Below are 26,019 nucleotides of genomic sequence, written 5' to 3'. Positions count from 1 at the left end.
GCAGTTCTGACTGGTGTGAGCTGATAGGTTTTTGTAATTTGGGTTTACATGTCTGTAAAAATTCCTACAATTCATCATTTTTCCACGCCTTTTTCTTTTCTGTTAAAAGAAAAAAGAAAAAAAGTGTGAGTATAATATACCTCTTCAAATTTTCTTTTTGGAAGGTTGCACTCTGGAATTTTTTGGTCGATTTTCGACCTCAGTATTTTTTGGAGGGCCGGTGTCATTTACAGACCTGCAATTGGTGAATATTTAGTGACCTTTTGCAGTGGGTTTAAAGCTGCTCTTGTGGGAAACGGCCACCAGGATGCAGCATTTCTCCATTCCCAAATCTGGGTTACTAGGGCATCAGAGCCATTCTGGAAGTTGTTTGCCTAGGTTTTAAATTTGGATGGAATGTGCCAGGAAAACCCCCCATAAGTTTATGTCTCATTACTCCTAGTTCGTTGTTTTAATTTTTTCAACTGGGGTAATGGTAAGAATGTTGTTCGTCCAACGTGTACACACTCTGGTTCATCTACATATTGTATATAACTATTTATGTAGAGATCCTCTTTCCGTGTAAATTATTACAGAGTGTTCCATAATCCTTCCTTGCTATATGGTTGGTCTTTTTGATATATGTATATAATATGTATTTGTATACATATGGTAACGCTAATCTTCATTTATCCATTCCCCCCACCTTTCCTTTTAGATAAGCATAGTTTTTTTTTAATAAGTCTGTGATTGACTTTCTGTGTGGAAATATGTTCATTTGTGTCAGTTATTAGATAACGCCTATAAGTGATATCATAGGATATAGGACTTTTGCTTTCCGACTTACCTCATGTTCTGTGATTATCTCCAAGATCATCTATGGTGCCTCAAATAGCAGTGTTTCATTGTTTTCCGTGGCTAGTATTCATTGTGTACATGGACCACTTCTTCTTTATCGTTTCATCTGTTGATGGACATTTTGGTTGCTTCACTGTCTTGTCTATTGTGAATCAGGCTGCAGTGCAGCTATTGCAGCCCGGGTCTTCTTCATTCTGGTCTTCTCAGGTGAGTGGCCCATTGGTGTGCCTGCTGGATGGAATGGTACCTCAATTTTTCCTTTTAAACGCAGCTCCTTTCTGTTGTCATTATTTGCGTTTAACCCTCTTACATCTCACCAGCAGCTAGAGGGTACACAGTTCTCTAAAACCTCTTCAGCATTTATTGTTTGTAGACTTTTTGCCAATGGTCAGTCGATTGGTGTGAGTTGAAAAGTTTTTGTAGATTAGATTGCATGAGTCTAATACTTCCTGAGGCTGAGCTTTTATCCATTTTCCTTTCTTTAAAAAGAGAGTGAGTAAAACTTACGTCTTCATACTATCTTCGTGAACATTTTGCCTGTTTTGAATTCTTTTATCCATTCCCTACCTCAGCACAATTTTGAGGGCAGGTGTCCTTTACAGCCCTGTTTGCTTATGAATGGTAAGTGACTATTAGCTGTGGGTTAAAAGTTGCTCTTGCGGGAATCGGCCACAAGGCGGCAGCATTTCTCCTTTACCAAATCTGGTTACTAGGGCAACAGAGCCTTACTGGAAGTGGTGTTCTAGGTGTTAATTAGAATAGAATGTGCGAGGAAAAAGCCCTTTAAGTTTATGTCTCATTATTTCTTGTTGGTATTTTTAACTTAATTTTTATTTTTTATCACAGCAAACTTGATTACAATGTTTTGTTTGTTCTAGGTGTGCAAGATGTGGTTCTTTCACACATATACATATATCTATTCTTCTTCGGATCCTTTTCCCATGTAGGTTATGACACAATGTTGAGTAGTCTTCTCTTGGTATTGCGTAGGTCTTTGGTGATTATATATTTCACATGTGTTTGTATCTCTCTGTTAACCTCAATATGGTAATGTATCCAATCCTCACACCTGTCCATTTGGTGAACCATAAGTTTTTTTAATGAATCTATGATAGTGTTTGTGGAAATATCTTTGTTTGTATCATTTTTTAGGTAACCCCTATATGTGATATGATAGGATATGTGTCTTTCGCTTTCTCACTTACTCCAAGTTGCATGATTACTTCTAGACTCATCTATGGTGCTGCAAATGGCATTGTATCATTTTTTCAGTAGCTCACATTCCATCTGTACAGGTAGCAGTTCTTCTTTGTCCACCCATCTGTCGATGGACTTTTTGGTTACTTCCATATCTTGGCTATTGTCATACTATGCAGTGCAGATTTGCGTGCCTGTGTCCTTCCAATTCTGTCTTCTTAGTTTATAGGTCCAGGAATAGATCTGCTGGATCATACGCTAGCTCAATGTTTACCTTTTAAAGGCACCTCTCTTCTGTTCTCCTTAGTGGTTCTTTCCAGGTTATGTCCCACTTAATGTGGAGGGCATGTATTTCTTCCCAGCACCTTCAGGATTTATTCTTTGTAGTTTTTGCTGATGATTATTCTGAGTGGTGTGAGCTGATACCTCTTTGTGGTTGAATTTGCATGTGTCTCATAATGCGTTGAAATTGAGCTTTAAGACATGTCCTTTTAATTTTTCCAGCTGTGATTAGAGCTTATTTCTTCAAAGTGTTTTCTTAAAGTATGTGTCACCATTTGAAATATTTTGGCCATTATCTCCCTCAAGACATTTTGAGGGCAGGTTTCATTTACAGCCCTGCAGTACTTGTTCATATGAAGTGACATTAGCTCAGGCTTTAAACCTGCTTTTGCAGGTAACGGCCAGAGAGCGGCAGCCTTTCTACATTCCCCTTGCTGGTACTAGGGAAACAGACCTACCGGCCAGTGGTGTTCTTCGGTTATAAATTAGAGTGCAATGTGCCCGGATAAACCCACAAATGTTGATGTCTCCTTGCTTTTGTTTGTTTTTAAATTTAATTTATATTTATTATTAGAGTAATATTCCATTTTGTAAGTGGACCACTTCTTCTTGGTGCATTCCTCGGTTGATGGACATTTTCATTGCTTCCACGTGCTGGCTATGGTAAATCTTGCTGGCGTACAGGTTTGCCAGCCTGTGACTTTTTGAATCTCATTTTCTCAGGTGATAGGCCAAGCAGTGGTTGTGATTGATTGACTGGTAGCTCAATGTTTCCCTTTTCAAAGCACCTACACTGTGTTTTCATTAGTGGCTCTTTGCGTGCCACCCCTTACAAAAGAGGGTACGCATTTCTCCACACTCCCTTCACCATTTATTTTTTGCAGCATTTTTCCTAATGGCCATTCTGACTGCTGTGAGCTGATAGGTTTTTGTATTATGGGTATGCATGTCATTAAATTTTTTTTAATTCGTCATATTCCTACCCCTTTTTCTTTTCTCTTAAAAGAAAAACCCGTGAGTACAATATAGCTCTTGAAATTGTCTGCTTCGAAGGTTGCCCTCTTGTGAAGTTTTTGGTCGATTTTTGACCCCAGAAATTTTCTGGAGGGCAAGTGTCATTTACAGAACGGCAAGTTGGTGAAAATTTAGTGACCTTTTGCAGTAGGTTCAAAGCTGCTGTTGTGGGAAACGGCCACAAGGAGGTAGCATTTCTCCATTCCCCAATCTGGGTACTAGGGCAGCAGAGCCTTTCTGGAAGTCATTGTCCTAGGTTGTAAATTAGAATGGAATTTGCCAGGAGAAGTCCCCATAAGTTTATGTCTCATTACTTCTTCTTGGTTTTTAAATTTTTTTAATCTGGGTAAAGTTTAGAATATTGTTTGTCTTTGGTGTATGCAGTCTGGTTCCTTTGTACATTATGTATGTCTATTAATGTACAGATCCTCTTCCCATGTAAAATATTACAGTGTTCCGTTGACCTCCCTTGCTATATGTTCGGTCTTTTTGATACATGTATATAATATGTATTTGTATATGTATAGTAACACTAATCTTCATTTCTCAATTTCCCCCCTCCTTTCCTTTCAGATGAGCATAGTTTGATTTCTAAGCCTGTGAGTGTCTTTCTCTTTGGAAATATGTTCATCTGTGTCAGTTATTAGATAATGCCATAAGTGATAATATAGTATATAGGTGTTTTGCTGTCCGACCTACTTCATGTTTTGTGATTATCTCCAGGCTCATCTATGGTGCCTCAAAGAGCAGTGCTTCAATGTTTTCCATGGCTAATATTCCATTGTGTACATGGACCACTTCTTCTTGGTGCATTCCTCTGTTGATGGACATTTTCGTTGCTTCCAAGTGTTGCCTATGGTAAATATTGCTGGAGTGCAGGATTGCCAGCCTGTGATTTTTGATTTTCATTTTCTCAGGTGATAGACCCAGCAGTGGGTATGATTGATTGACTGGTATGGTAGGTCAACGTTTACCTTTTCAAGGCACCTCAATTGTGCTTTCATTAGTGGCTCTTACCACATCCCCATTAGAATCGAGGGTACACATTTCTCCACAATCACGTCAGCATTTATTGTTTGCAGCATTTTTGTTGATGGCAGTTCTGACTGGTGTGAGCTGATAGGTTTTTGTAATTTGGGTTTACATGTCTGTAAAAATTCCTACAATTCATCATTTTTCCACGCCTTTTTCTTTTCTGTTAAAAGAAAAAAGAAAAAAAGTGTGAGTATAATATACCTCTTCAAATTTTCTTTTTGGAAGGTTGCACTCTGGAATTTTTTGGTCGATTTTCGACCTCAGTATTTTTTGGAGGGCCGGTGTCATTTACAGACCTGCAATTGGTGAATATTTAGTGACCTTTTGCAGTGGGTTTAAAGCTGCTCTTGTGGGAAACGGCCACCAGGATGCAGCATTTCTCCATTCCCAAATCTGGGTTACTAGGGCATCAGAGCCATTCTGGAAGTTGTTTGCCTAGGTTTTAAATTTGGATGGAATGTGCCAGGAAAACCCCCCATAAGTTTATGTCTCATTACTCCTAGTTCGTTGTTTTAATTTTTTCAACTGGGGTAATGGTAAGAATGTTGTTCGTCCAACGTGTACACACTCTGGTTCATCTACATATTGTATATAACTATTTATGTAGAGATCCTCTTTCCGTGTAAATTATTACAGAGTGTTCCATAATCCTTCCTTGCTATATGGTTGGTCTTTTTGATATATGTATATAATATGTATTTGTATACATATGGTAACGCTAATCTTCATTTATCCATTCCCCCCACCTTTCCTTTTAGATAAGCATAGTTTTTTTTTAATAAGTCTGTGATTGACTTTCTGTGTGGAAATATGTTCATTTGTGTCAGTTATTAGATAACGCCTATAAGTGATATCATAGGATATAGGACTTTTGCTTTCCGACTTACCTCATGTTCTGTGATTATCTCCAAGATCATCTATGGTGCCTCAAATAGCAGTGTTTCATTGTTTTCCGTGGCTAGTATTCATTGTGTACATGGACCACTTCTTCTTTATCGTTTCATCTGTTGATGGACATTTTGGTTGCTTCACTGTCTTGTCTATTGTGAATCAGGCTGCAGTGCAGCTATTGCAGCCCGGGTCTTCTTCATTCTGGTCTTCTCAGGTGAGTGGCCCATTGGTGTGCCTGCTGGATGGAATGGTACCTCAATTTTTCCTTTTAAACGCAGCTCCTTTCTGTTGTCATTATTTGCGTTTAACCCTCTTACATCTCACCAGCAGCTAGAGGGTACACAGTTCTCTAAAACCTCTTCAGCATTTATTGTTTGTAGACTTTTTGCCAATGGTCAGTCGATTGGTGTGAGTTGAAAAGTTTTTGTAGATTAGATTGCATGAGTCTAATACTTCCTGAGGCTGAGCTTTTATCCATTTTCCTTTCTTTAAAAAGAGAGTGAGTAAAACTTACGTCTTCATACTATCTTCGTGAACATTTTGCCTGTTTTGAATTCTTTTATCCATTCCCTACCTCAGCACAATTTTGAGGGCAGGTGTCCTTTACAGCCCTGTTTGCTTATGAATGGTAAGTGACTATTAGCTGTGGGTTAAAAGTTGCTCTTGCGGGAATCGGCCACAAGGCGGCAGCATTTCTCCTTTACCAAATCTGGTTACTAGGGCAACAGAGCCTTACTGGAAGTGGTGTTCTAGGTGTTAATTAGAATAGAATGTGCGAGGAAAAAGCCCTTTAAGTTTATGTCTCATTATTTCTTGTTGGTATTTTTAACTTAATTTTTATTTTTTATCACAGCAAACTTGATTACAATGTTTTGTTTGTTCTAGGTGTGCAAGATGTGGTTCTTTCACACATATACATATATCTATTCTTCTTCGGATCCTTTTCCCATGTAGGTTATGACACAATGTTGAGTAGTCTTCTCTTGGTATTGCGTAGGTCTTTGGTGATTATATATTTCACATGTGTTTGTATCTCTCTGTTAACCTCAATATGGTAATGTATCCAATCCTCACACCTGTCCATTTGGTGAACCATAAGTTTTTTTAATGAATCTATGATAGTGTTTGTGGAAATATCTTTGTTTGTATCATTTTTTAGGTAACCCCTATATGTGATATGATAGGATATGTGTCTTTCGCTTTCTCACTTACTCCAAGTTGCATGATTACTTCTAGACTCATCTATGGTGCTGCAAATGGCATTGTATCATTTTTTCAGTAGCTCACATTCCATCTGTACAGGTAGCAGTTCTTCTTTGTCCACCCATCTGTCGATGGACTTTTTGGTTACTTCCATATCTTGGCTATTGTCATACTATGCAGGGCAGATTTGCGTGCCTGTGTCCTTCCAATTCTGTCTTCTTAGTTCATAGGTCCAGGAATAGGTCTGCTGGATCATACGCTAGCTCAATGTTTACCTTTTAAAGGCACCTCTCTTCTGTTCTCCTTAGTGGTTCTTTCCAGGTTATGTCCCACTTAATGTGGAGGGCATGTATTTCTTCCCAGCACCTTCAGGATTTATTCTTTGTAGTTTTTGCTGATGATTATTCTGAGTGGTGTGAGCTGATACCTCTTTGTGGTTGAATTTGCATGAGTCTCATAATGCATTGAAATTGAGCTTTAAGACATGTCCTTTTAATTTTTCCAGCTGTGATTAGAGCTTATTTCTTCAAAGTGTTTTCTTAAAGTATGTGTCACCATTTGAAATATTTTGGCCATTATCTCCCTCAAGACATTTTGAGGGCAGGTTTCATTTACAGCCCTGCAGTACTTGTTCATATGAAGTGACATTAGCTCAGGCTTTAAACCTGCTTTTGCAGGTAACGGCCAGAGAGCGGCAGCCTTTCTACATTCCCCTTGCTGGTACTAGGGAAACAGACCTACCGGCCAGTGGTGTTCTTCGGTTATAAATTAGAGTGCAATGTGCCCGGATAAACCCACAAATGTTGATGTCTCCTTGCTTTTGTTTGTTTTTAAATTTAATTTATATTTATTATTAGAGTAATATTCCATTTTGTAAGTGGACCACTTCTTCTTGGTGCATTCCTCGGTTGATGGACATTTTCATTGCTTCCACGTGCTGGCTATGGTAAATCTTGCCGGCGTACAGGTTTGCCAGCCTGTGACTTTTTGAATCTCATTCTCTCAGGTGATAGGCCAAGCAGTGGTTGTGATTGATTGACTGCTAGCTCAATGTTTCCCTTTTCAAAGCACCTACACTGTGTTTTCATTAGTGGCTCTTTACGTGCCACCCCTTACAAAAGAGGGTACGCATTTCTCCACACTCCCTTCACCATTTATTTTTTGCAGCATTTTTCCTAATGGCCATTCTGACTGCTGTGAGCTGATAGGTTTTTGTATTATGGGTATGCATGTCATTAAATTTTTTTTAATTCGTCATATTCCTACCCCTTTTTCTTTTCTCTTAAAAGAAAAACCCGTGAGTACAATATAGCTCTTGAAATTGTCTGCTTCGAAGGTTGCCCTCTTGTGAAGTTTTTGGTCGATTTTTGACCCCAGAAATTTTCTGGAGGGCAAGTGTCATTTACAGAACGGCAAGTTGGTGAAAATTTAGTGACCTTTTGCAGTAGGTTCAAAGCTGCTGTTGTGGGAAACGGCCACAAGGAGGTAGCATTTCTCCATTCCCCAATCTGGGTACTAGGGCAGCAGAGCCTTTCTGGAAGTCATTGTCCTAGGTTGTAAATTAGAATGGAATTTGCCAGGAGAAGTCCCCATAAGTTTATGTCTCATTACTTCTTCTTGGTTTTTAAATTTTTTTAATCTGGGTAAAGTTTAGAATATTGTTTGTCTTTGGTGTACGCAGTCTGGTTCCTTTGTACATTATGTATGTCTATTAATGTACAGATCCTCTTCCCATGTAAAATATTACAGTGTTCCGTTGACCTCCCTTGCTATATGTTCGGTCTTTTTGATACATGTATATAATATGTATTTGTATATGTATAGTAACACTAATCTTCATTTCTCAATTTCCCCCCTCCTTTCCTTTCAGATGAGCATAGTTTGATTTCTAAGCCTGTGAGTGTCTTTCTCTTTGGAAATATGTTCATCTGTGTCAGTTATTAGATAATGCCATAAGTGATAATATAGTATATAGGTGTTTTGCTGTCCGACCTACTTCATGTTTTGTGATTATCTCCAGGCTCATCTATGGTGCCTCAAAGAGCAGTGCTTCAATGTTTTCCATGGCTAATATTCCATTGTGTACATGGACCACTTCTTCTTGGTGCATTCCTCTGTTGATGGACATTTTCGTTGCTTCCAAGTGTTGCCTATGGTAAATATTGCTGGAGTGCAGGATTGCCAGCCTGTGATTTTTGATTTTCATTTTCTCAGGTGATAGACCCAGCAGTGGGTATGATTGATTGACTGGTATGGTAGGTCAACGTTTACCTTTTCAAGGCACCTCAATTGTGCTTTCATTAGTGGCTCTTACCACATCCCCATTAGAATCGAGGGTACACATTTCTCCACAATCACGTCAGCATTTATTGTTTGCAGCATTTTTGTTGATGGCAGTTCTGACTGGTGTGAGCTGATAGGTTTTTGTAATTTGGGTTTACATGTCTGTAAAAATTCCTACAATTCATCATTTTTCCACGCCTTTTTCTTTTCTGTTAAAAGAAAAAAGAAAAAAAGTGTGAGTATAATATACCTCTTCAAATTTTCTTTTTGGAAGGTTGCACTCTGGAATTTTTTGGTCGATTTTCGACCTCAGTATTTTTTGGAGGGCCGGTGTCATTTACAGACCTGCAATTGGTGAATATTTAGTGACCTTTTGCAGTGGGTTTAAAGCTGCTCTTGTGGGAAACGGCCACCAGGATGCAGCATTTCTCCATTCCCAAATCTGGGTTACTAGGGCATCAGAGCCATTCTGGAAGTTGTTTGCCTAGGTTTTAAATTTGGATGGAATGTGCCAGGAAAACCCCCCATAAGTTTATGTCTCATTACTCCTAGTTCGTTGTTTTAATTTTTTCAACTGGGGTAATGGTAAGAATGTTGTTCGTCCAACGTGTACACACTCTGGTTCATCTACATATTGTATATAACTATTTATGTAGAGATCCTCTTTCCGTGTAAATTATTACAGAGTGTTCCATAATCCTTCCTTGCTATATGGTTGGTCTTTTTGATATATGTATATAATATGTATTTGTATACATATGGTAACGCTAATCTTCATTTATCCATTCCCCCCACCTTTCCTTTTAGATAAGCATAGTTTTTTTTTAATAAGTCTGTGATTGACTTTCTGTGTGGAAATATGTTCATTTGTGTCAGTTATTAGATAACGCCTATAAGTGATATCATAGGATATAGGACTTTTGCTTTCCGACTTACCTCATGTTCTGTGATTATCTCCAAGATCATCTATGGTGCCTCAAATAGCAGTGTTTCATTGTTTTCCGTGGCTAGTATTCATTGTGTACATGGACCACTTCTTCTTTATCGTTTCATCTGTTGATGGACATTTTGGTTGCTTCACTGTCTTGTCTATTGTGAATCAGGCTGCAGTGCAGCTATTGCAGCCCGGGTCTTCTTCATTCTGGTCTTCTCAGGTGAGTGGCCCATTGGTGTGCCTGCTGGATGGAATGGTACCTCAATTTTTCCTTTTAAACGCAGCTCCTTTCTGTTGTCATTATTTGCGTTTAACCCTCTTACATCTCACCAGCAGCTAGAGGGTACACAGTTCTCTAAAACCTCTTCAGCATTTATTGTTTGTAGACTTTTTGCCAATGGTCAGTCGATTGGTGTGAGTTGAAAAGTTTTTGTAGATTAGATTGCATGAGTCTAATACTTCCTGAGGCTGAGCTTTTATCCATTTTCCTTTCTTTAAAAAGAGAGTGAGTAAAACTTACGTCTTCATACTATCTTCGTGAACATTTTGCCTCTTTTGAATACTTTTATCCATTCCCTACCTCAGCACAATTTTGAGGGCAGGTGTCCTTTACAGCCCTGTTTGCTTATGAATGGTAAGTGACTATTAGCTGTGGGTTAAAAGTTGCTCTTGCGGGAATCGGCCACAAGACGGCAGCATTTCTCCTTTACCAAATCTGGTTACTAGGGCAACAGAGCCTTACTGGAAGTGGTGTTCTAGGTGTTAATTAGAATAGAATGTGCGAGGAAAAAGCCCTTTAAGTTTATGTCTCATTATTTCTTGTTGGTATTTTTAACTTAATTTTTATTTTTTATCACAGCAAACTTGATTACAATGTTTTGTTTGTTCTAGGTGTGCAAGATGTGGTTCTTTCACACATACACATATATCTATTCTTCTTCGGATCCTTTTCCCATGTAGGTTATGACACAATGTTGAGTAGTCTTCTCTTGGTATTGCGTAGGTCTTTGGTGATTATATATTTCACATGTGTTTGTATCTCTCTGTTAACCTCAATATGGTAATGTATCCAATCCTCACACCTGTCCATTTGGTGAACCATAAGTTTTTTTAATGAATCTATGATAGTGTTTGTGGAAATATCTTTGTTTGTATCATTTTTTAGGTAACCCCTATATGTGATATGATAGGATATGTGTCTTTCGCTTTCTCACTTACTCCAAGTTGCATGATTACTTCTAGACTCATCTATGGTGCTGCAAATGGCATTGTATCATTTTTTCAGTAGCTCACATTCCATCTGTACAGGTAGCAGTTCTTCTTTGTCCACCCATCTGTCGATGGACTTTTTGGTTACTTCCATATCTTGGCTATTGTAATACTATGCAGTGCAGATTTGCGTGCCTGTGTCCTTCCAATTCTGTCTTCTTAGTTTATAGGTCCAGGAATAGATCTGCTGGATCATACGCTAGCTCAATGTTTACCTTTTAAAGGCACCTCTGTTCTGTTCTCCTTAGTGGTTCTTTCCAGGTTATGTCCCACTTAATGTGGAGGGCATGTATTTCTTCCCAGCACCTTCAGGATTTATTCTTTGTAGTTTTTGCTGATGATTATTCTGAGTGGTGTGAGCTGATACCTCTTTGTGGTTGAATTTGCATGTGTCTCATAATGCGTTGAAATTGAGCTTTAAGACATGTCCTTTTAATTTTTCCAGCTGTGATTAGAGCTTATTTCTTCAAAGTGTTTTCTTAAAGTATGTGTCACCATTTGAAATATTTTGGCCATTATCTCCCTCAAGACATTTTGAGGGCAGGTTTCATTTACAGCCCTGCAGTACTTGTTCATATGAAGTGACATTAGCTCAGGCTTTAAACCTGCTTTTGCAGGTAACGGCCAGAGAGCGGCAGCCTTTCTACATTCCCCTTGCTGGTACTAGGGAAACAGACCTACCGGCCAGTGGTGTTCTTCGGTTATAAATTAGAGTGCAATGTGCCCGGATAAACCCACAAATGTTGATGTCTCCTTGCTTTTGTTTGTTTTTAAATTTAATTTATATTTATTATTAGAGTAATATTCCATTTTGTAAGTGGACCACTTCTTCTTGGTGCATTCCTCGGTTGATGGACATTTTCATTGCTTCCACGTGCTGGCTATGGTAAATCTTGCTGGCGTACAGGTTTGCCAGCCTGTGACTTTTTGATTCTCATTTTCTCAGGTGATAGGCCAAGCAGTGGTTGTGATTGATTGACTGGTAGCTCAATGTTTCCCTTTTCAAAGCACCTACACTGTGTTTTCATTAGTGGCTCTTTACATGCCACCCCTTACAAAAGAGGGTACGCATTTCTCCACACTCCCTTCACCATTTATTTTTTGCAGCATTTTTCCTAATGTCCATTCTGACTGCTGTGAGCTGATAGGTTTTTGTATTATGGGTATGCATGTCATTAAATTTTTTTTAATTCGTCATATTCCTACCCCTTTTTCTTTTCTCTTAAAAGAAAAACCCGTGAGTACAATAGAGCTCTTGAAATTGTCTGCTTCGAAGGTTGCCCTCTTGTGAAGTTTTTGGTCGATTTTTTTTTTTTTTTTTGGTCGATTTTTGACCCCAGAAATTTTCTGGAGGGCAAGTGTCATTTACAGAACGGCAAGTTGGTGAAAATTTAGTGACCTTTTGCAGTAGGTTCAAAGCTGCTGTTGTGGGAAACGGCCACAAGGAGGTAGCATTTCTCCATTCCCCAATCTGGGTACTAGGGCAGCAGAGCCTTTCTGGAAGTCATTGTCCTAGGTTGTAAATTAGAATGGAATTTGCCAGGAGAAGTCCCCATAAGTTTATGTCTCATTACTTCTTCTTGGTTTTTAAATTTTTTTAATCTGGGTAAAGTTTAGAATATTGTTTGTCTTTGGTGTACGCAGTCTGGTTCCTTTGTACATTATGTATGTCTATTAATGTACAGATCCTCTTCCCATGTAAAATATTACAGTGTTCCGTTGACCTCCCTTGCTATATGTTCGGTCTTTTTGATACATGTATATAATATGTATTTGTATATGTATAGTAACACTAATCTTCATTTCTCAATTTCCCCCCTCCTTTCCTTTCAGATGAGCATAGTTTGATTTCTAAGCCTGTGAGTGTCTTTCTCTTTGGAAATATGTTCATCTGTGTCAGTTATTAGATAATGCCATAAGTGATAATATAGTATATAGGTGTTTTGCTGTCCGACCTACTTCATGTTTTGTGATTATCTCCAGGCTCATCTATGGTGCCTCAAAGAGCAGTGCTTCAATGTTTTCCATGGGTAATATTCCATTGTGTACATGGACCACTTCTTCTTGGTGCATTCCTCTGTTGATGGACATTTTCGTTGCTTCCAAGTGTTGCCTATGGTAAATATTGCTGGAGTGCAGGATTGCCAGCCTGTGATTTTTGATTTTCATTTTCTCAGGTGATAGACCCAGCAGTGGGTATGATTGATTGACTGGTATGGTAGGTCAACGTTTACCTTTTCAAGGCACCTCAATTGTGCTTTCATTAGTGGCTCTTACCACATCCCCATTAGAATCGAGGGTACACATTTCTCCACAATCACGTCAGCATTTATTGCTTGCAGCATTTTTGTTGATGGCAGTTCTGACTGGTGTGAGCTGATAGGTTTTTGTAATTTGGGTTTACATGTCTGTAAAAATTCCTACAATTCATCATTTTTCCACGCCTTTTTCTTTTCTGTTAAAAGAAAAAAGAAAAAAAGTGTGAGTATAATATACCTCTTCAAATTTTCTTTTTGGAAGGTTGCACTCTGGAATTTTTTGGTCGATTTTCGACCTCAGTATTTTTTGGAGGGCCGGTGTCATTTACAGACCTGCAATTGGTGAATATTTAGTGACCTTTTGCAGTGGGTTTAAAGCTGCTCTTGTGGGAAACGGCCACCAGGATGCAGCATTTCTCCATTCCCAAATCTGGGTTACTAGGGCATCAGAGCCATTCTGGAAGTTGTTTGCCTAGGTTTTAAATTTGGATGGAATGTGCCAGGAAAACCCCCCATAAGTTTATGTCTCATTACTCCTAGTTCGTTGTTTTAATTTTTTCAACTGGGGTAATGGTAAGAATGTTGTTCGTCCAACGTGTACACACTCTGGTTCATCTACATATTGTATATAACTATTTATGTAGAGATCCTCTTTCCGTGTAAATTATTACAGAGTGTTCCATAATCCTTCCTTGCTATATGGTTGGTCTTTTTGATATATGTATATAATATGTATTTGTATACATATGGTAACGCTAATCTTCATTTATCCATTCCCCCCACCTTTCCTTTTAGATAAGCATAGTTTTTTTTTAATAAGTCTGTGATTGACTTTCTGTGTGGAAATATGTTCATTTGTGTCAGTTATTAGATAACGCCTATAAGTGATATCATAGGATATAGGACTTTTGCTTTCCGACTTACCTCATGTTCTGTGATTATCTCCAAGATCATCTATGGTGCCTCAAAGAGCAGTGTTTCATTGTTTTCCGTGGCTAGTATTCATTGTGTACATGGACCACTTCTTCTTTATCGTTTCATCTGTTGATGGACATTTTGGTTGCTTCACTGTCTTGTCTATTGTGAATCAGGCTGCAGTGCAGCTATTGCAGCCCGGGTCTTCTTCATTCTGGTCTTCTCAGGTGAGTGGCCCATTGGTGTGCCTGCTGGATGGAATGGTACCTCAATTTTTCCTTTTAAACGCAGCTCCTTTCTGTTGTCATTATTTGCGTTTAACCCTCTTACATCTCACCAGCAGCTAGAGGGTACACAGTTCTCTAAAACCTCTTCAGCATTTATTGTTTGTAGACTTTTTGCCAATGGTCAGTCGATTGGTGTGAGTTGAAAAGTTTTTGTAGATTAGATTGCATGAGTCTAATACTTCCTGAGGCTGAGCTTTTATCCATTTTCCTTTCTTTAAAAAGAGAGTGAGTAAAACTTACGTCTTCATACTATCTTCGTGAACATTTTGCCTGTTTTGAATTCTTTTATCCATTCCCTACCTCAGCACAATTTTGAGGGCAGGTGTCCTTTACAGCCCTGTTTGCTTATGAATGGTAAGTGACTATTAGCTGTGGGTTAAAAGTTGCTCTTGCGGGAATCGGCCACAAGGCGGCAGCATTTCTCCTTTACCAAATCTGGTTACTAGGGCAACAGAGCCTTACTGGAAGTGGTGTTCTAGGTGTTAATTAGAATAGAATGTGCGAGGAAAAAGCCCTTTAAGTTTATGTCTCATTATTTCTTGTTGGTATTTTTAACTTAATTTTTATTTTTTATCACAGCAAACTTGATTACAATGTTTTGTTTGTTCTAGGTGTGCAAGATGTGGTTCTTTCACACATATACATATATCTATTCTTCTTCGGATCCTTTTCCCATGTAGGTTATGACACAATGTTGAGTAGTCTTCTCTTGGTATTGCGTAGGTCTTTGGTGATTATATATTTCACATGTGTTTGTATCTCTCTGTTAACCTCAATATGGTAATGTATCCAATCCTCACACCTGTCCATTTGGTGAACCATAAGTTTTTTTAATGAATCTATGATAGTGTTTGTGGAAATATCTTTGTTTGTATCATTTTTTAGGTAACCCCTATATGTGATATGATAGGATATGTGTCTTTCGCTTTCTCACTTACTCCAAGTTGCATGATTACTTCTAGACTCATCTATGGTGCTGCAAATGGCATTGTATCATTTTTTCAGTAGCTCACATTCCATCTGTACAGGTAGCAGTTCTTCTTTGTCCACCCATCTGTCGATGGACTTTTTGGTTACTTCCATATCTTGGCTATTGTAATACTATGCAGTGCAGATTTGCGTGCCTGTGTCCTTCCAATTCTGTCTTCTTAGTTTATAGGTCCAGGAATAGATCTGCTGGATCATACGCTAGCTCAATGTTTACCTTTTAAAGGCACCTCTGTTCTGTTCTCCTTAGTGGTTCTTTCCAGGTTATGTCCCACTTAATGTGGAGGGCATGTATTTCTTCCCAGCACCTTCAGGATTTATTCTTTGTAGTTTTTGCTGATGATTATTCTGAGTGGTGTGAGCTGATACCTCTTTGTGGTTGAATTTGCATGAGTCTCATAATGCGTTGAAATTGAGCTTTAAGACATGTCCTTTTAATTTTTCCAGCTGTGATTAGAGCTTATTTCTTCAAAGTGTTTTCTTAAAGTATGTGTCACCATTTGAAATATTTTGGCCATTATCTCCCTCAAGACATTTTGAGGGCAGGTTTCATTTACAGCCCTGCAGTACTTGTTCATATGAAGTGACATTAGCTCAGGCTTTAAACCTGCTTTTGCAGGTAACGGCCAGAGAGCGGCCGCCTTTCTACATTCCCCTTGCTGGTACTAGGGAAACAGACCTACCGGCCAGTGGTGTTCTTCGGTTATAAATTAGAGTGCAATGTGCCCGGATAAACCCACAAATGTTGATGTCTCCTTGCTTTTGTTTGTTTTTAAATTTAATTTATATTTATTATTAGAGTAATATTCCATTTTGTAAGTGGACCACTTCTTCTTGGTGCATTCCTCGGTTGATGGACATTTTCATTGCTTCCACGTGCTGGCTATGGTAAATCTTGCCGGCGTACAGGTTTGCCAGCCTGTGACTTTTTGATTCTCATTCTCTCAGGTGATAGGCCAAGCAGTGGTTGTGATTGATTGACTGGTAGCTCAATGTTTCCCTTTTCAAAGCACCTACACTGTGTTTTCATTAGTGGCTCTTTACGTGCCACCCCTTACAAAAGAGGGTACGCATTTCTCCACACTCCCTTCACCATTTATTTTTTGCAGCATTTTTCCTAATGGCCATTCTGACTGCTGTGAGCTGATAGGTTTTTGTATTATGGGTATGCATGTCATTAATTTTTTTTTAATTCGTCATATTCCTACCCCTTTTTCTTTTCTCTTAAAAGAAAAACCCGTGAGTACAATATAGCTCTTGAAATTGTCTGCTTCGAAGGTTGCCCTCTTGTGAAGTTTTTGGTCGATTTTTGACCCCAGAAATTTTCTGGAGGGCAAGTGTCATTTACAGAACGGCAAGTTGGTGAAAATTTAGTGACCTTTTGCAGTAGGTTCAAAGCTGCTGTTGTGGGAAACGGCCACAAGGAGGTAGCATTTCTCCATTCCCCAATCTGGGTACTAGGGCAGCAGAGCCTTTCTGGAAGTCATTGTCCTAGGTTGTAAATTAGAATGGAATTTGCCAGGAGAAGTCCCCATAAGTTTATGTCTCATTACTTCTTCTTGGTTTTTAAATTTTTTTAATCTGGGTAAAGTTTAGAATATTGTTTGTCTTTGGTGTACGCAGTCTGGTTCCTTTGTACATTATGTATGTCTATTAATTTACAGATCCTCTTCCCATGTAAAATATTACAGTGTTCCGTTGACCTCCCTTGCTATATGTTCGGTCTTTTTGATACATGTATATAATATGTATTTGTATATGTATAGTAACACTAATCTTCATTTCTCAATTTCCCCCCTCCTTTCCTTTCAGATGAGCATAGTTTGATTTCTAAGCCTGTGAGTGTCTTTCTCTTTGGAAATATGTTCATCTGTGTCAGTTATTAGATAATGCCATAAGTGATAATATAGTATATAGGTGTTTTGCTGTCCGACCTACTTCATGTTTTGTGATTATCTCCAGGCTCATCTATGGTGCCTCAAAGAGCAGTGCTTCAATGTTTTCCATGGCTAATATTCCATTGTGTACATGGACCACTTCTTCTTGGTGCATTCCTCTGTTGATGGACATTTTCGTTGCTTCCAAGTGTTGCCTATGGTAAATATTGCTGGAGTGCAGGATTGCCAGCCTGTGATTTTTGATTTTCATTTTCTCAGGTGATAGACCCAGCAGTGGGTATGATTGATTGACTGGTATGGTAGGTCAACGTTTACCTTTTCAAGGCACCTCAATTGTGCTTTCATTAGTGGCTCTTACCACATCCCCATTAGAATCGAGGGTACACATTTCTCCACAATCACGTCAGCATTTATTGCTTGCAGCATTTTTGTTGATGGCAGTTCTGACTGGTGTGAGCTGATAGGTTTTTGTAATTTGGGTTTACATGTCTGTAAAAATTCCTACAATTCATCATTTTTCCACGCCTTTTTCTTTTCTGTTAAAAGAAAAAAGAAAAAAAGTGTGAGTATAATATACCTCTTCAAATTTTCTTTTTGGAAGGTTGCACTCTGGAATTTTTTGGTCGATTTTCGACCTCAGTATTTTTTGGAGGGCCGGTGTCATTTACAGACCTGCAATTGGTGAATATTTAGTGACCTTTTGCAGTGGGTTTAAAGCTGCTCTTGTGGGAAACGGCCACCAGGATGCAGCATTTCTCCATTCCCAAATCTGGGTTACTAGGGCATCAGAGCCATTCTGGAAGTTGTTTGCCTAGGTTTTAAATTTGGATGGAATGTGCCAGGAAAACCCCCCATAAGTTTATGTCTCATTACTCCTAGTTCGTTGTTTTAATTTTTTCAACTGGGGTAATGGTAAGAATGTTGTTCGTCCAACGTGTACACACTCTGGTTCATCTACATATTGTATATAACTATTTATGTAGAGATCCTCTTTCCGTGTAAATTATTACAGAGTGTTCCATAATCCTTCCTTGCTATATGGTTGGTCTTTTTGATATATGTATATAATATGTATTTGTATACATATGGTAACGCTAATCTTCATTTATCCATTCCCCCCACCTTTCCTTTTAGATAAGCATAGTTTTTTTTTAATAAGTCTGTGATTGACTTTCTGTGTGGAAATATGTTCATTTGTGTCAGTTATTAGATAACGCCTATAAGTGATATCATAGGATATAGGACTTTTGCTTTCCGACTTACCTCATGTTCTGTGATTATCTCCAAGATCATCTATGGTGCCTCAAAGAGCAGTGTTTCATTGTTTTCCGTGGCTAGTATTCATTGTGTACATGGACCACTTCTTCTTTATCGTTTCATCTGTTGATGGACATTTTGGTTGCTTCACTGTCTTGTCTATTGTGAATCAGGCTGCAGTGCAGCTTTTGCAGCCCGGGTCTTCTTCATTCTGGTCTTCTCAGGTGAGTGGCCCATTGGTGTGCCTGCTGGATGGAATGGTACCTCAATTTTTCCTTTTAAACGCAGCTCCTTTCTGTTGTCATTATTTGCGTTTAACCCTCTTACATCTCACCAGCAGCTAGAGGGTACACAGTTCTCTAAAACCTCTTCAGCATTTATTGTTTGTAGACTTTTTGCCAATGGTCAGTCGATTGGTGTGAGTTGAAAAGTTTTTGTAGATTAGATTGCATGAGTCTAATACTTCCTGAGGCTGAGCTTTTATCCATTTTCCTTTCTTTAAAAAGAGAGTGAGTAAAACTTACGTCTTCATACTATCTTCGTGAACATTTTGCCTCTTTTGAATACTTTTATCCATTCCCTACCTCAGCACAATTTTGAGGGCAGGTGTCCTTTACAGCCCTGTTTGCTTATGAATGGTAAGTGACTATTAGCTGTGGGTTAAAAGTTGCTCTTGCGGGAATCGGCCACAAGACGGCAGCATTTCTCCTTTACCAAATCTGGTTACTAGGGCAACAGAGCCTTACTGGAAGTGGTGTTCTAGGTGTTAATTAGAATAGAATGTGCGAGGAAAAAGCCCTTTAAGTTTATGTCTCATTATTTCTTGTTGGTATTTTTAACTTAATTTTTATTTTTTATCACAGCAAACTTGATTACAATGTTTTGTTTGTTCTAGGTGTGCAAGATGTGGTTCTTTCACACATACACATATATCTATTCTTCTTCGGATCCTTTTCCCATGTAGGTTATGACACAATGTTGAGTAGTCTTCTCTTGGTATTGCGTAGGTCTTTGGTGATTATATATTTCACATGTGTTTGTATCTCTCTGTTAACCTCAATATGGTAATGTATCCAATCCTCACACCTGTCCATTTGGTGAACCATAAGTTTTTTTAATGAATCTATGATAGTGTTTGTGGAAATATCTTTGTTTGTATCATTTTTTAGGTAACCCCTATATGTGATATGATAGGATATGTGTCTTTCGCTTTCTCACTTACTCCAAGTTGCATGATTACTTCTAGACTCATCTATGGTGCTGCAAATGGCATTGTATCATTTTTTCAGTAGCTCACATTCCATCTGTACAGGTAGCAGTTCTTCTTTGTCCACCCATCTGTCGATGGACTTTTTGGTTACTTCCATATCTTGGCTATTGTAATACTATGCAGTGCAGATTTGCGTGCCTGTGTCCTTCCAATTCTGTCTTCTTAGTTTATAGGTCCAGGAATAGATCTGCTGGATCATACGCTAGCTCAATGTTTACCTTTTAAAGGCACCTCTGTTCTGTTCTCCTTAGTGGTTCTTTCCAGGTTATGTCCCACTTAATGTGGAGGGCATGTATTTCTTCCCAGCACCTTCAGGATTTATTCTTTGTAGTTTTTGCTGATGATTATTCTGAGTGGTGTGAGCTGATACCTCTTTGTGGTTGAATTTGCATGTGTCTCATAATGCGTTGAAATTGAGCTTTAAGACATGTCCTTTTAATTTTTCCAGCTGTGATTAGAGCTTATTTCTTCAAAGTGTTTTCTTAAAGTATGTGTCACCATTTGAAATATTTTGGCCATTATCTCCCTCAAGACATTTTGAGGGCAGGTTTCATTTACAGCCCTGCAGTACTTGTTCATATGAAGTGACATTAGCTCAGGCTTTAAACCTGCTTTTGCAGGTAACGGCCAGAGAGCGGCAGCCTTTCTACATTCCCCTTGCTGGTACTAGGGAAACAGACCTACCGGCCAGTGGTGTTCTTCGGTTATAAATTAGAGTGCAATGTGCCCGGATAAACCCACAAATGTTGATGTCTCCTTGCTTTTGTTTGTTTTTAAATTTAATTTATATTTATTATTAGAGTAATATTCCATTTTGTAAGTGGACCACTTCTTCTTGGTGCATTCCTCGGTTGATGGACATTTTCATTGCTTCCACGTGCTGGCTATGGTAAATCTTGCTGGCGTACAGGTTTGCCAGCCTGTGACTTTTTGATTCTCATTTTCTCAGGTGATAGGCCAAGCAGTGGTTGTGATTGATTGACTGGTAGCTCAATGTTTCCCTTTTCAAAGCACCTACACTGTGTTTTCATTAGTGGCTCTTTACATGCCACCCCTTACAAAAGAGGGTACGCATTTCTCCACACTCCCTTCACCATTTATTTTTTGCAGCATTTTTCCTAATGTCCATTCTGACTGCTGTGAGCTGATAGGTTTTTGTATTATGGGTATGCATGTCATTAAATTTTTTTTAATTCGTCATATTCCTACCCCTTTTTCTTTTCTCTTAAAAGAAAAACCCGTGAGTACAATAGAGCTCTTGAAATTGTCTGCTTCGAAGGTTGCCCTCTTGTGAAGTTTTTGGTCGATTTTTTTTTTTTTTTTTGGTCGATTTTTGACCCCAGAAATTTTCTGGAGGGCAAGTGTCATTTACAGAACGGCAAGTTGGTGAAAATTTAGTGACCTTTTGCAGTAGGTTCAAAGCTGCTGTTGTGGGAAACGGCCACAAGGAGGTAGCATTTCTCCATTCCCCAATCTGGGTACTAGGGCAGCAGAGCCTTTCTGGAAGTCATTGTCCTAGGTTGTAAATTAGAATGGAATTTGCCAGGAGAAGTCCCCATAAGTTTATGTCTCATTACTTCTTCTTGGTTTTTAAATTTTTTTAATCTGGGTAAAGTTTAGAATATTGTTTGTCTTTGGTGTACGCAGTCTGGTTCCTTTGTACATTATGTATGTCTATTAATGTACAGATCCTCTTCCCATGTAAAATATTACAGTGTTCCGTTGACCTCCCTTGCTATATGTTCGGTCTTTTTGATACATGTATATAATATGTATTTGTATATGTATAGTAACACTAATCTTCATTTCTCAATTTCCCCCCTCCTTTCCTTTCAGATGAGCATAGTTTGATTTCTAAGCCTGTGAGTGTCTTTCTCTTTGGAAATATGTTCATCTGTGTCAGTTATTAGATAATGCCATAAGTGATAATATAGTATATAGGTGTTTTGCTGTCCGACCTACTTCATGTTTTGTGATTATCTCCAGGCTCATCTATGGTGCCTCAAAGAGCAGTGCTTCAATGTTTTCCATGGGTAATATTCCATTGTGTACATGGACCACTTCTTCTTGGTGCATTCCTCTGTTGATGGACATTTTCGTTGCTTCCAAGTGTTGCCTATGGTAAATATTGCTGGAGTGCAGGATTGCCAGCCTGTGATTTTTGATTTTCATTTTCTCAGGTGATAGACCCAGCAGTGGGTATGATTGATTGACTGGTATGGTAGGTCAACGTTTACCTTTTCAAGGCACCTCAATTGTGCTTTCATTAGTGGCTCTTACCACATCCCCATTAGAATCGAGGGTACACATTTCTCCACAATCACGTCAGCATTTATTGCTTGCAGCATTTTTGTTGATGGCAGTTCTGACTGGTGTGAGCTGATAGGTTTTTGTAATTTGGGTTTACATGTCTGTAAAAATTCCTACAATTCATCATTTTTCCACGCCTTTTTCTTTTCTGTTAAAAGAAAAAAGAAAAAAAGTGTGAGTATAATATACCTCTTCAAATTTTCTTTTTGGAAGGTTGCACTCTGGAATTTTTTGGTCGATTTTCGACCTCAGTATTTTTTGGAGGGCCGGTGTCATTTACAGACCTGCAATTGGTGAATATTTAGTGACCTTTTGCAGTGGGTTTAAAGCTGCTCTTGTGGGAAACGGCCACCAGGATGCAGCATTTCTCCATTCCCAAATCTGGGTTACTAGGGCATCAGAGCCATTCTGGAAGTTGTTTGCCTAGGTTTTAAATTTGGATGGAATGTGCCAGGAAAACCCCCCATAAGTTTATGTCTCATTACTCCTAGTTCGTTGTTTTAATTTTTTCAACTGGGGTAATGGTAAGAATGTTGTTCGTCCAACGTGTACACACTCTGGTTCATCTACATATTGTATATAACTATTTATGTAGAGATCCTCTTTCCGTGTAAATTATTACAGAGTGTTCCATAATCCTTCCTTGCTATATGGTTGGTCTTTTTGATATATGTATATAATATGTATTTGTATACATATGGTAACGCTAATCTTCATTTATCCATTCCCCCCACCTTTCCTTTTAGATAAGCATAGTTTTTTTTTAATAAGTCTGTGATTGACTTTCTGTGTGGAAATATGTTCATTTGTGTCAGTTATTAGATAACGCCTATAAGTGATATCATAGGATATAGGACTTTTGCTTTCCGACTTACCTCATGTTCTGTGATTATCTCCAAGATCATCTATGGTGCCTCAAAGAGCAGTGTTTCATTGTTTTCCGTGGCTAGTATTCATTGTGTACATGGACCACTTCTTCTTTATCGTTTCATCTGTTGATGGACATTTTGGTTGCTTCACTGTCTTGTCTATTGTGAATCAGGCTGCAGTGCAGCTATTGCAGCCCGGGTCTTCTTCATTCTGGTCTTCTCAGGTGAGTGGCCCATTGGTGTGCCTGCTGGATGGAATGGTACCTCAATTTTTCCTTTTAAACGCAGCTCCTTTCTGTTGTCATTATTTGCGTTTAACCCTCTTACATCTCACCAGCAGCTAGAGGGTACACAGTTCTCTAAAACCTCTTCAGCATTTATTGTTTGTAGACTTTTTGCCAATGGTCAGTCGATTGGTGTGAGTTGAAAAGTTTTTGTAGATTAGATTGCATGAGTCTAATACTTCCTGAGGCTGAGCTTTTATCCATTTTCCTTTCTTTAAAAAGAGAGTGAGTAAAACTTACGTCTTCATACTATCTTCGTGAACATTTTGCCTGTTTTGAATTCTTTTATCCATTCCCTACCTCAGCACAATTTTGAGGGCAGGTGTCCTTTACAGCCCTGTTTGCTTATGAATGGTAAGTGACTATTAGCTGTGGGTTAAAAGTTGCTCTTGCGGGAATCGGCCACAAGGCGGCAGCATTTCTCCTTTACCAAATCTGGTTACTAGGGCAACAGAGCCTTACTGGAAGTGGTGTTCTAGGTGTTAATTAGAATAGAATGTGCGAGGAAAAAGCCCTTTAAGTTTATGTCTCATTATTTCTTGTTGGTATTTTTAACTTAATTTTTATTTTTTATCACAGCAAACTTGATTACAATGTTTTGTTTGTTCTAGGTGTGCAAGATGTGGTTCTTTCACACATATACATATATCTATTCTTCTTCGGATCCTTTTCCCATGTAGGTTATGACACAATGTTGAGTAGTCTTCTCTTGGTATTGCGTAGGTCTTTGGTGATTATATATTTCACATGTGTTTGTATCTCTCTGTTAACCTCAATATGGTAATGTATCCAATCCTCACACCTGTCCATTTGGTGAACCATAAGTTTTTTTAATGAATCTATGATAGTGTTTGTGGAAATATCTTTGTTTGTATCATTTTTTAGGTAACCCCTATATGTGATATGATAGGATATGTGTCTTTCGCTTTCTCACTTACTCCAAGTTGCATGATTACTTCTAGACTCATCTATGGTGCTGCAAATGGCATTGTATCATTTTTTCAGTAGCTCACATTCCATCTGTACAGGTAGCAGTTCTTCTTTGTCCACCCATCTGTCGATGGACTTTTTGGTTACTTCCATATCTTGGCTATTGTAATACTATGCAGTGCAGATTTGCGTGCCTGTGTCCTTCCAATTCTGTCTTCTTAGTTTATAGGTCCAGGAATAGATCTGCTGGATCATACGCTAGCTCAATGTTTACCTTTTAAAGGCACCTCTGTTCTGTTCTCCTTAGTGGTTCTTTCCAGGTTATGTCCCACTTAATGTGGAGGGCATGTATTTCTTCCCAGCACCTTCAGGATTTATTCTTTGTAGTTTTTGCTGATGATTATTCTGAGTGGTGTGAGCTGATACCTCTTTGTGGTTGAATTTGCATGAGTCTCATAATGCGTTGAAATTGAGCTTTAAGACATGTCCTTTTAATTTTTCCAGCTGTGATTAGAGCTTATTTCTTCAAAGTGTTTTCTTAAAGTATGTGTCACCATTTGAAATATTTTGGCCATTATCTCCCTCAAGACATTTTGAGGGCAGGTTTCATTTACAGCCCTGCAGTACTTGTTCATATGAAGTGACATTAGCTCAGGCTTTAAACCTGCTTTTGCAGGTAACGGCCAGAGAGCGGCCGCCTTTCTACATTCCCCTTGCTGGTACTAGGGAAACAGACCTACCGGCCAGTGGTGTTCTTCGGTTATAAATTAGAGTGCAATGTGCCCGGATAAACCCACAAATGTTGATGTCTCCTTGCTTTTGTTTGTTTTTAAATTTAATTTATATTTATTATTAGAGTAATATTCCATTTTGTAAGTGGACCACTTCTTCTTGGTGCATTCCTCGGTTGATGGACATTTTCATTGCTTCCACGTGCTGGCTATGGTAAATCTTGCTGGCGTACAGGTTTGCCAGCCTGTGACTTTTTGATTCTCATTCTCTCAGGTGATAGGCCAAGCAGTGGTTGTGATTGATTGACTGGTAGCTCAATGTTTCCCTTTTCAAAGCACCTACACTGTGTTTTCATTAGTGGCTCTTTACGTGCCACCCCTTACAAAAGAGGGTACGCATTTCTCCACACTCCCTTCACCATTTATTTTTTGCAGCATTTTTCCTAATGGCCATTCTGACTGCTGTGAGCTGATAGGTTTTTGTATTATGGGTATGCATGTCATTAAATTTTTTTTAATTCGTCATATTCCTACCCCTTTTTCTTTTCTCTTAAAAGAAAAACCCGTGAGTACAATATAGCTCTTGAAATTGTCTGCTTCGAAGGTTGCCCTCTTGTGAAGTTTTTGGTCGATTTTTGACCCCAGAAATTTTCTGGAGGGCAAGTGTCATTTACAGAACGGCAAGTTGGTGAAAATTTAGTGACCTTTTGCAGTAGGTTCAAAGCTGCTGTTGTGGGAAACGGCCACAAGGAGGTAGCATTTCTCCATTCCCCAATCTGGGTACTAGGGCAGCAGAGCCTTTCTGGAAGTCATTGTCCTAGGTTGTAAATTAGAATGGAATTTGCCAGGAGAAGTCCCCATAAGTTTATGTCTCATTACTTCTTCTTGGTTTTTAAATTTTTTTAATCTGGGTAAAGTTTAGAATATTGTTTGTCTTTGGTGTACGCAGTCTGGTTCCTTTGTACATTATGTATGTCTATTAATTTACAGATCCTCTTCCCATGTAAAATATTACAGTGTTCCGTTGACCTCCCTTGCTATATGTTCGGTCTTTTTGATACATGTATATAATATGTAT

This window comes from Balaenoptera physalus (assembly GCF_965194825.1).
Source record: "Balaenoptera physalus genome assembly, chromosome: 6".
Taxonomy (NCBI): domain Eukaryota; kingdom Metazoa; phylum Chordata; class Mammalia; order Artiodactyla; family Balaenopteridae; genus Balaenoptera; species Balaenoptera physalus.
This window is presented reverse-complemented; position numbering follows the sequence as displayed.